At 49.1% G+C, this 10,000-nt stretch overlaps 20 non-coding genes and 6 pseudogenes across 20 annotated transcripts in view; all 26 read right to left on the reverse strand.

Moving 5' to 3' along the window:
- The window catches only part of LOC139615725 (5S ribosomal RNA), a 119-nt gene extending 40 nt beyond the window's left edge, over positions 1 to 79 (reverse strand). The window contains exon 1 of the ribosomal RNA XR_011687599.1: positions 1 to 79. This exon is cut by the window's left edge and continues 40 nt beyond it. This is a non-coding gene — a ribosomal RNA (5S ribosomal RNA).
- A 272-nt stretch (positions 80 to 351) lies between these two features.
- LOC139616657 (5S ribosomal RNA) lies at positions 352 to 470 on the reverse strand. Its single transcript, XR_011688314.1, has one exon. It is a non-coding gene; the product is annotated as a 5S ribosomal RNA (ribosomal RNA).
- Positions 471 to 750: 280 nt separating this feature from the next.
- On the reverse strand, positions 751 to 869 carry LOC139616658 (5S ribosomal RNA). The gene has a single exon (XR_011688315.1). It is a non-coding gene; the product is annotated as a 5S ribosomal RNA (ribosomal RNA).
- A 272-nt stretch (positions 870 to 1,141) lies between these two features.
- On the reverse strand, positions 1,142 to 1,250 carry LOC139616171 (5S ribosomal RNA; annotated as a pseudogene).
- Positions 1,251 to 1,522: 272 nt separating this feature from the next.
- On the reverse strand, positions 1,523 to 1,641 carry LOC139616659 (5S ribosomal RNA). Its single transcript, XR_011688316.1, has one exon. It is a non-coding gene; the product is annotated as a 5S ribosomal RNA (ribosomal RNA).
- Positions 1,642 to 1,913: 272 nt separating this feature from the next.
- On the reverse strand, positions 1,914 to 2,032 carry LOC139616660 (5S ribosomal RNA). The gene has a single exon (XR_011688317.1). It is a non-coding gene; the product is annotated as a 5S ribosomal RNA (ribosomal RNA).
- Positions 2,033 to 2,312: 280 nt separating this feature from the next.
- On the reverse strand, positions 2,313 to 2,431 carry LOC139616661 (5S ribosomal RNA). Its single transcript, XR_011688318.1, has one exon. It is a non-coding gene; the product is annotated as a 5S ribosomal RNA (ribosomal RNA).
- Positions 2,432 to 2,703: 272 nt separating this feature from the next.
- LOC139616172 (5S ribosomal RNA) lies at positions 2,704 to 2,812 on the reverse strand (annotated as a pseudogene).
- Positions 2,813 to 3,084: 272 nt separating this feature from the next.
- LOC139616098 (5S ribosomal RNA) lies at positions 3,085 to 3,202 on the reverse strand. The gene has a single exon (XR_011687957.1). It is a non-coding gene; the product is annotated as a 5S ribosomal RNA (ribosomal RNA).
- Positions 3,203 to 3,474: 272 nt separating this feature from the next.
- Positions 3,475 to 3,593, reverse strand: LOC139616005 (5S ribosomal RNA). Its single transcript, XR_011687868.1, has one exon. It is a non-coding gene; the product is annotated as a 5S ribosomal RNA (ribosomal RNA).
- A 272-nt stretch (positions 3,594 to 3,865) lies between these two features.
- Positions 3,866 to 3,984, reverse strand: LOC139616662 (5S ribosomal RNA). Its single transcript, XR_011688319.1, has one exon. It is a non-coding gene; the product is annotated as a 5S ribosomal RNA (ribosomal RNA).
- A 280-nt stretch (positions 3,985 to 4,264) lies between these two features.
- Positions 4,265 to 4,383, reverse strand: LOC139616663 (5S ribosomal RNA). The gene has a single exon (XR_011688320.1). It is a non-coding gene; the product is annotated as a 5S ribosomal RNA (ribosomal RNA).
- Positions 4,384 to 4,655: 272 nt separating this feature from the next.
- Positions 4,656 to 4,764, reverse strand: LOC139616240 (5S ribosomal RNA; annotated as a pseudogene).
- Positions 4,765 to 5,044: 280 nt separating this feature from the next.
- On the reverse strand, positions 5,045 to 5,163 carry LOC139615718 (5S ribosomal RNA). The gene has a single exon (XR_011687592.1). It is a non-coding gene; the product is annotated as a 5S ribosomal RNA (ribosomal RNA).
- A 272-nt stretch (positions 5,164 to 5,435) lies between these two features.
- Positions 5,436 to 5,554, reverse strand: LOC139616030 (5S ribosomal RNA). Its single transcript, XR_011687892.1, has one exon. It is a non-coding gene; the product is annotated as a 5S ribosomal RNA (ribosomal RNA).
- A 272-nt stretch (positions 5,555 to 5,826) lies between these two features.
- LOC139615666 (5S ribosomal RNA) lies at positions 5,827 to 5,945 on the reverse strand. Its single transcript, XR_011687543.1, has one exon. It is a non-coding gene; the product is annotated as a 5S ribosomal RNA (ribosomal RNA).
- Positions 5,946 to 6,217: 272 nt separating this feature from the next.
- Positions 6,218 to 6,326, reverse strand: LOC139616241 (5S ribosomal RNA; annotated as a pseudogene).
- A 280-nt stretch (positions 6,327 to 6,606) lies between these two features.
- On the reverse strand, positions 6,607 to 6,715 carry LOC139616174 (5S ribosomal RNA; annotated as a pseudogene).
- A 272-nt stretch (positions 6,716 to 6,987) lies between these two features.
- LOC139616664 (5S ribosomal RNA) lies at positions 6,988 to 7,106 on the reverse strand. Its single transcript, XR_011688321.1, has one exon. It is a non-coding gene; the product is annotated as a 5S ribosomal RNA (ribosomal RNA).
- A 272-nt stretch (positions 7,107 to 7,378) lies between these two features.
- LOC139616143 (5S ribosomal RNA) lies at positions 7,379 to 7,497 on the reverse strand. The gene has a single exon (XR_011687964.1). It is a non-coding gene; the product is annotated as a 5S ribosomal RNA (ribosomal RNA).
- Positions 7,498 to 7,769: 272 nt separating this feature from the next.
- Positions 7,770 to 7,888, reverse strand: LOC139616666 (5S ribosomal RNA). Its single transcript, XR_011688323.1, has one exon. It is a non-coding gene; the product is annotated as a 5S ribosomal RNA (ribosomal RNA).
- A 280-nt stretch (positions 7,889 to 8,168) lies between these two features.
- Positions 8,169 to 8,277, reverse strand: LOC139616175 (5S ribosomal RNA; annotated as a pseudogene).
- Positions 8,278 to 8,549: 272 nt separating this feature from the next.
- On the reverse strand, positions 8,550 to 8,668 carry LOC139616667 (5S ribosomal RNA). Its single transcript, XR_011688324.1, has one exon. It is a non-coding gene; the product is annotated as a 5S ribosomal RNA (ribosomal RNA).
- A 280-nt stretch (positions 8,669 to 8,948) lies between these two features.
- LOC139616668 (5S ribosomal RNA) lies at positions 8,949 to 9,067 on the reverse strand. Its single transcript, XR_011688325.1, has one exon. It is a non-coding gene; the product is annotated as a 5S ribosomal RNA (ribosomal RNA).
- A 280-nt stretch (positions 9,068 to 9,347) lies between these two features.
- LOC139615726 (5S ribosomal RNA) lies at positions 9,348 to 9,466 on the reverse strand. The gene has a single exon (XR_011687600.1). It is a non-coding gene; the product is annotated as a 5S ribosomal RNA (ribosomal RNA).
- A 280-nt stretch (positions 9,467 to 9,746) lies between these two features.
- Positions 9,747 to 9,865, reverse strand: LOC139616669 (5S ribosomal RNA). The gene has a single exon (XR_011688326.1). It is a non-coding gene; the product is annotated as a 5S ribosomal RNA (ribosomal RNA).
- Between the last annotated feature and the right edge of the window lie 135 nt (positions 9,866 to 10,000).

Below are 10,000 nucleotides of genomic sequence, written 5' to 3' on the forward strand. Positions count from 1 at the left end.
AGTACTAACCAGGCCCCACCCTGCTTAGCTTCCGAGATCGGACGAGATCGGGCGTGCTCAGGGTGGTATGGCCGTAAGCCGCAGAGCAAGTGACAACTACCCCCTTTATACATGATGATCCACACCATCACAGACATGGCTGTGTATGTCAAGCGCGGGTGTCTTTGCTCGACTTTCTTTCTTTCTTTCTTTCTCTCAACTTGTCAACTGTGTAATGTGATAATATGAAAGTGTGGTTTGTGCACTGTGAGCTGAACTGTCTGCACAGTGATTGACAGTTGAGCAGTGGCACAGTCAGTGCTGTTTACTGAAGCAGCAGCGTCCTCTGTTGTTTGCACAGAAAAGTGAAAAAGCTTACAGCACCTGGTATTCCCAGGCGGTCTCCCATCCAAGTACTAACCAGGCCCGACCCTGCTTAGCTTCCGAGATCGGACGAGATCGGGCGTGCTCAGGGTGGTATGGCCGTAAGCCGCAGAGCAAGTGACAACTACCCCCTTTATACATGATGATCCACACCATCACAGACATGGCTGTGTATGTCAAGCGCGGGTGTCTTTGCTCGACTTTCTTTCTTTCTTTCTTTCTCTCAACTTGTCAACTTGTCAACTGTGTAATGTGAAAATATGAAAGTGTGGTTTGTGCACTGTGAGCTGAACTGTCTGCACAGTGATTGACAGTTGAGCAGTGGCACAGTCAGTGCTGTTTACTGAAGCAGCAGCGTCCTCTGTTGTTTGCACAGAAAAGTGAAAAAGCTTACAGCACCTGGTATTCCCAGGCGGTCTCCCATCCAAGTACTAACCAGGCCCGACCCTGCTTAGCTTCCGAGATCGGACGAGATCGGGCGTGCTCAGGGTGGTATGGCCGTAAGCCGGAGAGCAAGTGACAACTACCCCCTTTATACATGATGATCCACACCATCACAGACATGGCTGTGTATGTCAAGCGCGGGTGTCTTTGCTTGACTTTCTTTCTTTCTTTCTTTCTCTCAACTTGTCAACTGTGTAATGTGATAATATGAAAGTGTGGTTTGTGCACTGTGAGCTGAACTGTCTGCACAGTGATTGACAGTTGAGCAGTGGCACAGTCAGTGCTGTTTACTGAAGCAGCAGCGTCCTCTGTTGTTTGCACAGAAAAGTGAAAAAGCTTACAGCACCTGGTATTCCCAGGCGGTCTCCCATCCAAGTACTAACCAGGCCCGACCCTGCTTAGCTTCCGAGATCGGGCGTGCTCAGGGTGGTATGGCCGTAAGCCGGAGAGCAAGTGACAACTACCCCCTTTATACATGATGATCCACACCATCACAGACATGGCTGTGTATGTCAAGCGCGGGTGTCTTTGCTCGACTTTCTTTCTTTCTTTCTTTCTCTCAACTTGTCAACTGTGTAATGTGATAATATGAAAGTGTGGTTTGTGCACTGTGAGCTGAACTGTCTGCACAGTGATTGACAGTTGAGCAGTGGCACAGTCAGTGCTGTTTACTGAAGCAGCAGCGTCCTCTGTTGTTTGCACAGAAAAGTGAAAAAGCTTACAGCACCTGGTATTCCCAGGCGGTCTCCCATCCAAGTACTAACCAGGCCCGACCCTGCTTAGCTTCCGAGATCGGACGAGATCGGGCGTGCTCAGGGTGGTATGGCCGTAAGCCGCAGAGCAAGTGACAACTACCCCCTTTATACATGATGATCCACACCATCACAGACATGGCTGTGTATGTCAAGCGCGGGTGTCTTTGCTCGACTTTCTTTCTTTCTTTCTTTCTCTCAACTTGTCAACTGTGTAATGTGATAATATGAAAGTGTGGTTTGTGCACTGTGAGCTGAACTGTCTGCACAGTGATTGACAGTTGAGCAGTGGCACAGTCAGTGCTGTTTACTGAAGCAGCAGCGTCCTCTGTTGTTTGCACAGAAAAGTGAAAAAGCTTACAGCACCTGGTATTCCCAGGCGGTCTCCCATCCAAGTACTAACCAGGCCCGACCCTGCTTAGCTTCCGAGATCGGACGAGATCGGGCGTGCTCAGGGTGGTATGGCCGTAAGCCGCAGAGCAAGTGACAACTACCCCCTTTATACATGATGATCCACACCATCACAGACATGGCTGTGTATGTCAAGCGCGGGTGTCTTTGCTTGACTTTCTTTCTTTCTTTCTTTCTCTCAACTTGTCAACTTGTCAACTGTGTAATGTGATAATATGAAAGTGTGGTTTGTGCACTGTGAGCTGAACTGTCTGCACAGTGATTGACAGTTGAGCAGTGGCACAGTCAGTGCTGTTTACTGAAGCAGCAGCGTCCTCTGTTGTTCGCACAGAAAAGTGAAAAAGCTTACAGCACCTGGTATTCCCAGGCGGTCTCCCATCCAAGTACTAACCAGGCCCGACCCTGCTTAGCTTCCGAGATCGGACGAGATCGGGCGTGCTCAGGGTGGTATGGCCGTAAGCCGCAGAGAAAGTGACAACTACCCCCTTTATACATGATGATCCACACCATCACAGACATGGCTGTGTATGTCAAGCGCGGGTGTCTTTGCTCGACTTTCTTTCTTTCTTTCTTTCTCTCAACTTGTCAACTGTGTAATGTTATAATATGAAAGTGTGGTTTGTGCACTGTGAGCTGAACTGTCTGCACAGTGACTGCCAGTTGAGCAGTGGCACAGTCAGTGCTGTTTACTGAAGCAGCAGCGTCCTCTGTTGTTTGCACAGAAAAGTGAAAAAGCTTACAGCACCTGGTATTCCCAGGCGGTCTCCCATCCAAGTACTAACCAGGCCCGACCCTGCTTAGCTTCCGAGATCGGGCGTGCTCAGGGTGGTATGGCCGTAAGCCGCAGAGCAAGTGACAACTACCCCCTTTATACATGATGATCCACACCATCACAGACATGGCTGTGTATGTCAAGCGCAGGTGTCTTTGCTTGACTTTCTTTCTTTCTTTCTTTCTCTCAACTTGTCAACTGTGTAATGTGATAATATGAAAGTGTGGTTTGTGCACTGTGAGCTGAACTGTCTGCACAGTGATTGACAGTTGAGCAGTGGCACAGTCAGTGCTGTTTACTGAAGCAGCAGCGTCCTCTGTTGTTTGCACAGAAAAGTGAAAAAGCTTACAGCACCTGGTATTCCCAAGCGGTCTCCCATCCAAAACTAACCAGGCCCGACCCTGCTTAGCTTCCGAGATCGGACGAGATCGGGCGTGCTCAGGGTGGTATGGCCGTAAGCCGCAGAGCAAGTGACAACTACCCCCTTTATACATGATGATCCACACCATCACAGACATGGCTGTGTATGTCAAGCGCGGGTGTCTTTGCTCGACTTTCTTTCTTTCTTTCTTTCTCTCAACTTGTCAACTGTGTAATGTTATAATATGAAAGTGTGGTTTGTGCACTGTGAGCTGAACTGTCTGCACAGTGACTGCCAGTTGAGCAGTGGCACAGTCAGTGCTGTTTACTGAAGCAGCAGCGTCCTCTGTTGTTTGCACAGAAAAGTGAAAAAGCTTACAGCACCTGCTATTCCCAGGCGGTCTCCCATTCAAGTACTAACCAGGCCCGACCCTGCTTAGCTTCCGAGATCGGACGAGATCGGGCGTGCTCAGGGTGGTATGGCCGTAAGCCGGAGAGCAAGTGACAACTACCCCCTTTATACATGATGATCCACACCATCACAGACATGGCTGTGTATGTCAAGCGCGGGTGTCTTTGCTCGACTTTCTTTCTTTCTTTCTTTCTCTCAACTTGTCAACTGTGTAATGTGATAATATGAAAGTGTGGTTTGTGCACTGTGAGCTGAACTGTCTGCACAGTGATTGACAGTTGAGCAGTGGCACAGTCAGTGCTGTTTACTGAAGCAGCAGCGTCCTCTGTTGTTTGCACAGAAAAGTGAAAAAGCTTACAGCACCTGGTATTCCCAGGCGGTCTCCCATCCAAGTACTAACCAGGCCCGACCCTGCTTAGCTTCCGAGATCGGACGAGATCGGGCGTGCTCAGGGTGGTATGGCCGTAAGCCGCAGAGCAAGTGACAACTACCCCCTTTATACATGATGATCCACACCATCACAGACATGGCTGTGTATGTCAAGCGCGGGTGTCTTTGCTTGACTTTCTTTCTTTCTTTCTTTCTCTCAACTTGTCAACTTGTCAACTGTGTAATGTGATAATATGAAAGTGTGGTTTGTGCACTGTGAGCTGAACTGTCTGCACAGTGATTGACAGTTGAGCAGTGGCACAGTCAGTGCTGTTTACTGAAGCAGCAGCGTCCTCTGTTGTTCGCACAGAAAAGTGAAAAAGCTTACAGCACCTGGTATTCCCAGGCGGTCTCCCATCCAAGTACTAACCAGGCCCGACCCTGCTTAGCTTCCGAGATCGGACGAGATCGGGCGTGCTCAGGGTGGTATGGCCGTAAGCCGCAGAGAAAGTGACAACTACCCCCTTTATACATGATGATCCACACCATCACAGACATGGCTGTGTATGTCAAGCGCGGGTGTCTTTGCTCGACTTTCTTTCTTTCTTTCTTTCTCTCAACTTGTCAACTGTGTAATGTTATAATATGAAAGTGTGGTTTGTGCACTGTGAGCTGAACTGTCTGCACAGTGACTGCCAGTTGAGCAGTGGCACAGTCAGTGCTGTTTACTGAAGCAGCAGCGTCCTCTGTTGTTTGCACAGAAAAGTGAAAAAGCTTACAGCACCTGGTATTCCCAGGCGGTCTCCCATTCAAGTACTAACCAGGCCCGACCCTGCTTAGCTTCCGAGATCGGGCGTGCTCAGGGTGGTATGGCCGTAAGCCGCAGAGCAAGTCACAACTACCCCCTTTATACATGATGATCCACACCATCACAGACATGGCTGTGTATGTCAAGCGCGGGTGTCTTTGCTTGACTTTCTTTCTTTCTTTCTTTCTCTCAACTTGTCAACTTGTCAACTGTGTAATGTGATAATATGAAAGTGTGGTTTGTGCACTGTGAGCTGAACTGTCTGCACAGTGATTGACAGTTGAGCAGTGGCACAGTCAGTGCTGTTTACTGAAGCAGCAGCGTCCTCTGTTGTTTGCACAGAAAAGTGAAAAAGCTTACAGCACCTGGTATTCCCAGGCGGTCTCCCACCCAAGTACTAACCAGGCCCGACCCTGCTTAGCTTCCGAGATCGGACGAGATCGGGCGTGCTCAGGGTGGTATGGCCGTAAGCCGCAGAGCAAGTGACAACTACCCCCTTTATACATGATGATCCACACCATCACAGACATGGCTGTGTATGTCAAGCGCGGGTGTCTTTGCTCGACTTTCTTTCTTTCTTTCTTTCTCTCAACTTGTCAACTGTGTAATGTGATAATATGAAAGTGTGGTTTGTGCACTGTGAGCTGAACTGTCTGCACAGTGATTGACAGTTGAGCAGTGGCACAGTCAGTGCTGTTTACTGAAGCAGCAGCGTCCTCTGTTGTTTGCACAGAAAAGTGAAAAAGCTTACAGCACCTGGTATTCCCAGGCGGTCTCCCATTCAATTACTAACCAGGCCCGACCCTGCTTAGCTTCCGAGATCGGACGAGATCGGGCGTGCTCAGGGTGGTATGGCCGTAAGCCGCAGAGCAAGTGACAACTACCCCCTTTATACAAGATGATCCACACCATCACAGACATGGCTGTGTATGTCAAGCGCGGGTGTCTTTGCTCGACTTTCTTTCTTTCTTTCTTTCTCTCAACTTGTCAACTGTGTAATGTGATAATATGAAAGTGTGGTTTGTGCACTGTGAGCTGAACTGTCTGCACAGTGATTGACAGTTGAGCAGTGGCACAGTCAGTGCTGTTTACTGAAGCAGCAGCGTCCTCTGTTGTTTGCACAGAAAAGTGAAAAAGCTTACAGCACCTGGTATTCCCAGGCGGTCTCCCATCCAAGTACTAACCAGGCCCGACCCTGCTTAGCTTCCGAGATCTGACGAGATCGGGCGTGCTCAGGGTGGTATGGCCGTAAGCCGCAGAGCAAGTGACAACTACCCCCTTTATACATGATGATCCACACCATCACAGACATGGCTGTGTATGTCAAGCGCGGGTGTCTTTGCTCGACTTTCTTTCTTTCTTTCTTTCTCTCAACTTGTCAACTGTGTAATGTTATAATATGAAAGTGTGGTTTGTGCACTGTGAGCTGAACTGTCTGCACAGTGACTGCCAGTTGAGCAGTGGCACAGTCAGTGCTGTTTACTGAAGCAGCAGCGTCCTCTGTTGTTTGCACAGAAAAGTGAAAAAGCTTACAGCACCTGGTATTCCCAGGCGGTCTCCCATTCAAGTACTAACCAGGCCCGACCCTGCTTAGCTTCCGAGATCGGGCGTGCTCAGGGTGGTATGGCCGTAAGCCGCAGAGCAAGTGACAACTACCCCCTTTATACATGATGATCCACACCATCACAGACATGGCTGTGTATGTCAAGCGCGGGTGTCTTTGCTCGACTTTCTTTCTTTCTTTCTTTCTCTCAACTTGTCAACTTGTCAACTGTGTAATGTGATAATATGAAAGTGTGGTTTGTGCACTGTGAGCTGAACTGTCTGCACAGTGATTGACAGTTGAGCAGTGGCACAGTCAGTGCTGTTTACTGAAGCAGCAGCGTCCTCTGTTGTTTGCACAGAAAAGTGAAAAAGCTTACAGCACCTGGTATTCCCAGGCGGTCTCCCATCCAAGTACTAACCAGGCCCGACCCTGCTTAGCTTCCGAGATCGGGCGTGCTCAGGGTGGTATGGCCGTAAGCCGCAGAGCAAGTGAGAACTACCCCCTTTATACATGATGATCCACACCATCACAGACATGGCTGTGTATGTCAAGCGCGGGTGTCTTTGCTTGACTTTCTTTCTTTCTTTCTTTCTCTCAACTTGTCAACTGTGTAATGTGATAATATGAAAGTGTGGTTTGTGCACTGTGAGCTGAACTGTCTGCACAGTGATTGACAGTTGAGCAGTGGCACAGTCAGTGCTGTTTACTGAAGCAGCAGCGTCCTCTGTTGTTTGCACAGAAAAGTGAAAAAGCTTACAGCACCTGGTATTCCCAGGCGGTCTCCCATCCAAGTACTAACCAGGCCCGACCCTGCTTAGCTTCCGAGATCGGACGAGATCGGGCGTGCTCAGGGTGGTATGGCCGTAAGCCGCAGAGCAAGTGACAACTACCCCCTTTATACATGATGATCCACACCATCACAGACATGGCTGTGTATGTCAAGCGCGGGTGTCTTTGCTCGACTTTCTTTCTTTCTTTCTTTCTCTCAACTTGTCAACTGTGTAATGTGATAATATGAAAGTGTGGTTTGTGCACTGTGAGCTGAACTGTCTGCACAGTGATTGACAGTTGAGCAGTGGCACAGTCAGTGCTGTTTACTGAAGCAGCAGCGTCCTCTGTTGTTTGCACAGAAAAGTGAAAAAGCTTACAGCACCTGGTATTCCCAGGCGGTCTCCCATCCAAGTACTAACCAGGCCCGACCCTGCTTAACTTCCGAGATCGAACGAGATCGGGCGTGCTCAGGGTGGTATGGCCGTAAGCCGCAGAGCAAGTGACAACTACCCCCTTTATACATGATGATCCACACCATCACAGACATGGCTGTGTATGTCAAGCGCGGGTGTCTTTGCTCGACTTTCTTTCTTTCTTTCTTTCTCTCAACTTGTCAACTGTGTAATGTTATAATATGAAAGTGTGGTTTGTGCACTGTGAGCTGAACTGTCTGCACAGTGACTGCCAGTTGAGCAGTGGCACAGTCAGTGCTGTTTACTGAAGCAGCAGCGTCCTCTGTTGTTTGCACAGAAAAGTGAAAAAGCTTACAGCACCTGGTATTCCCAGGCGGTCTCCCATCCAAGTACTAACCAGGCCCGACCCTGCTTAGCTTCCGAGATCGGACGAGATCGGGCGTGCTCAGGGTGGTATGGCCGTAAGCCGCAGAGCAAGTGACAACTACCCCCTTTATACATGATGATCCACACCATCACAGACATGGCTGTGTATGTCAAGCGCGGGTGTCTTTGCTTGACTTTCTTTCTTTCTTTCTTTCTCTCAACTTGTCAACTTGTCAACTGTGTAATGTGATAATATGAAAGTGTGGTTTGTGCACTGTGAGCTGAACTGTCTGCACAGTGATTGACAGTTGAGCAGTGGCACAGTCAGTGCTGTTTACTGAAGCAGCAGCGTCCTCTGTTGTTTGCACAGAAAAGTGAAAAAGCTTACAGCACCTGGTATTCCCAGGCGGTCTCCCATCCAAGTACTAACCAGGCCCGACCCTGCTTAGCTTCCGAGATCGGGCGTGCTCAGGGTGGTATGGCCGTAAGCCGCAGAGCAAGTCACAACTACCCCCTTTATACATGATGATCCACACCATCACAGACATGGCTGTGTATGTCAAGCGCGGGTGTCTTTGCTTGACTTTCTTTCTTTCTTTCTTTCTCTCAACTTGTCAACTGTGTAATGTGATAATATGAAAGTGTGGTTTGTGCACTGTGAGCTGAACTGTCTGCACAGTGATTGACAGTTGAGCAGTGGCACAGTCAGTGCTGTTTACTGAAGCAGCAGCGTCCTCTGTTGTTTGCACAGAAAAGTGAAAAAGCTTACAGCACCTGGTATTCCCAGGCGGTCTCCCATCCAAGTACTAACCAGGCCCGACCCTGCTTAGCTTCCGAGATCGGACGAGATCGGGCGTGCTCAGGGTGGTATGGCCGTAAGCCGCAGAGCAAGTGACAACTACCCCCTTTATACATGATGATCCACACCATCACAGACATGGCTGTGTATGTCAAGCGCGGGTGTCTTTGCTTGACTTTCTTTCTTTCTTTCTTTCTCTCAACTTGTCAACTTGTCAACTGTGTAATGTGATAATATGAAAGTGTGGTTTGTGCACTGTGAGCTGAACTGTCTGCACAGTGATTGACAGTTGAGCAGTGGCACAGTCAGTGCTGTTTACTGAAGCAGCAGCGTCCTCTGTTGTTTGCACAGAAAAGTGAAAAAGCTTACAGCACCTGGTATTCCCAGGCGGTCTCCCATCCAAGTACTAACCAGGCCCGACCCTGCTTAGCTTCCGAGATCGGACGAGATCGGGCGTGCTCAGGGTGGTATGGCCGTAAGCCGCAGAGCAAGTGACAACTACCCCCTTTATACATGATGATCCACACCATCACAGACATGGCTGTGTATGTCAAGCGCGGGTGTCTTTGCTCGACTTTCTTTCTTTCTTTCTTTCTCTCAACTTGTCAACTTGTCAACTGTGTAATGTGATAATATGAAAGTGTGGTTTGTGCACTGTGAGCTGAACTGTCTGCACAGTGATTGACAGTTGAGCAGCGGCACAGTCAGTGCTGTTTACTGAAGCAGCAGCGTCCTCTGTTGTTTGCACAGAAAAGTGAAAAAGCTTACAGCACCTGGTATTCCCAGGCGGTCTCCCATCCAAGTACTAACCAGGCCCCACCCTGCTTAGCTTCCGAGATCGGACGAGATCGGGCGTGCTCAGGGTGGTATGGCCGTAAGCCGCAGAGCAAGTGACAACTACCCCCTTTATACATGATGATCCACACCATCACAGACATGGCTGTGTATGTCAAGCGCGGGTGTCTTTGCTCGACTTTCTTTCTTTCTTTCTTTCTCTCAACTTGTCAACTTGTCAACTGTGTAATGTGAAAATATGAAAGTGTGGTTTGTGCACTGTGAGCTGAACTGTCTGCACAGTGATTGACAGTTGAGCAGTGGCACAGTCAGTGCTGTTTACTGAAGCAGCAGCGTCCTCTGTTGTTTGCACAGAAAAGTGAAAAAGCTTACAGCACCTGGTATTCCCAGGCGGTCTCCCATCCAAGTACTAACCAGGCCCGACCCTGCTTAGCTTCCGAGATCGGACGAGATCGGGCGTGCTCAGGGTGGTATGGCCGTAAGCCGGAGAGCAAGTGACAACTACCCCCTTTATACATGATGATCCACACCATCACAGACATGGCTGTGTATGTCAAGCGCGGGTGTCTTTGCTTGACTTTCTTTCTTTCTTTCTTTCTCTCAACTTGTCAACTGTGTA

This window comes from Trachinotus anak, unplaced genomic scaffold (genome assembly GCF_046630095.1).
Source record: "Trachinotus anak isolate AG129_WGS33_773 ecotype Australia unplaced genomic scaffold, CSIRO_AGI_Tana_v1 ptg000056l, whole genome shotgun sequence".
NCBI lineage: Eukaryota > Metazoa > Chordata > Actinopteri > Carangiformes > Carangidae > Trachinotus > Trachinotus anak.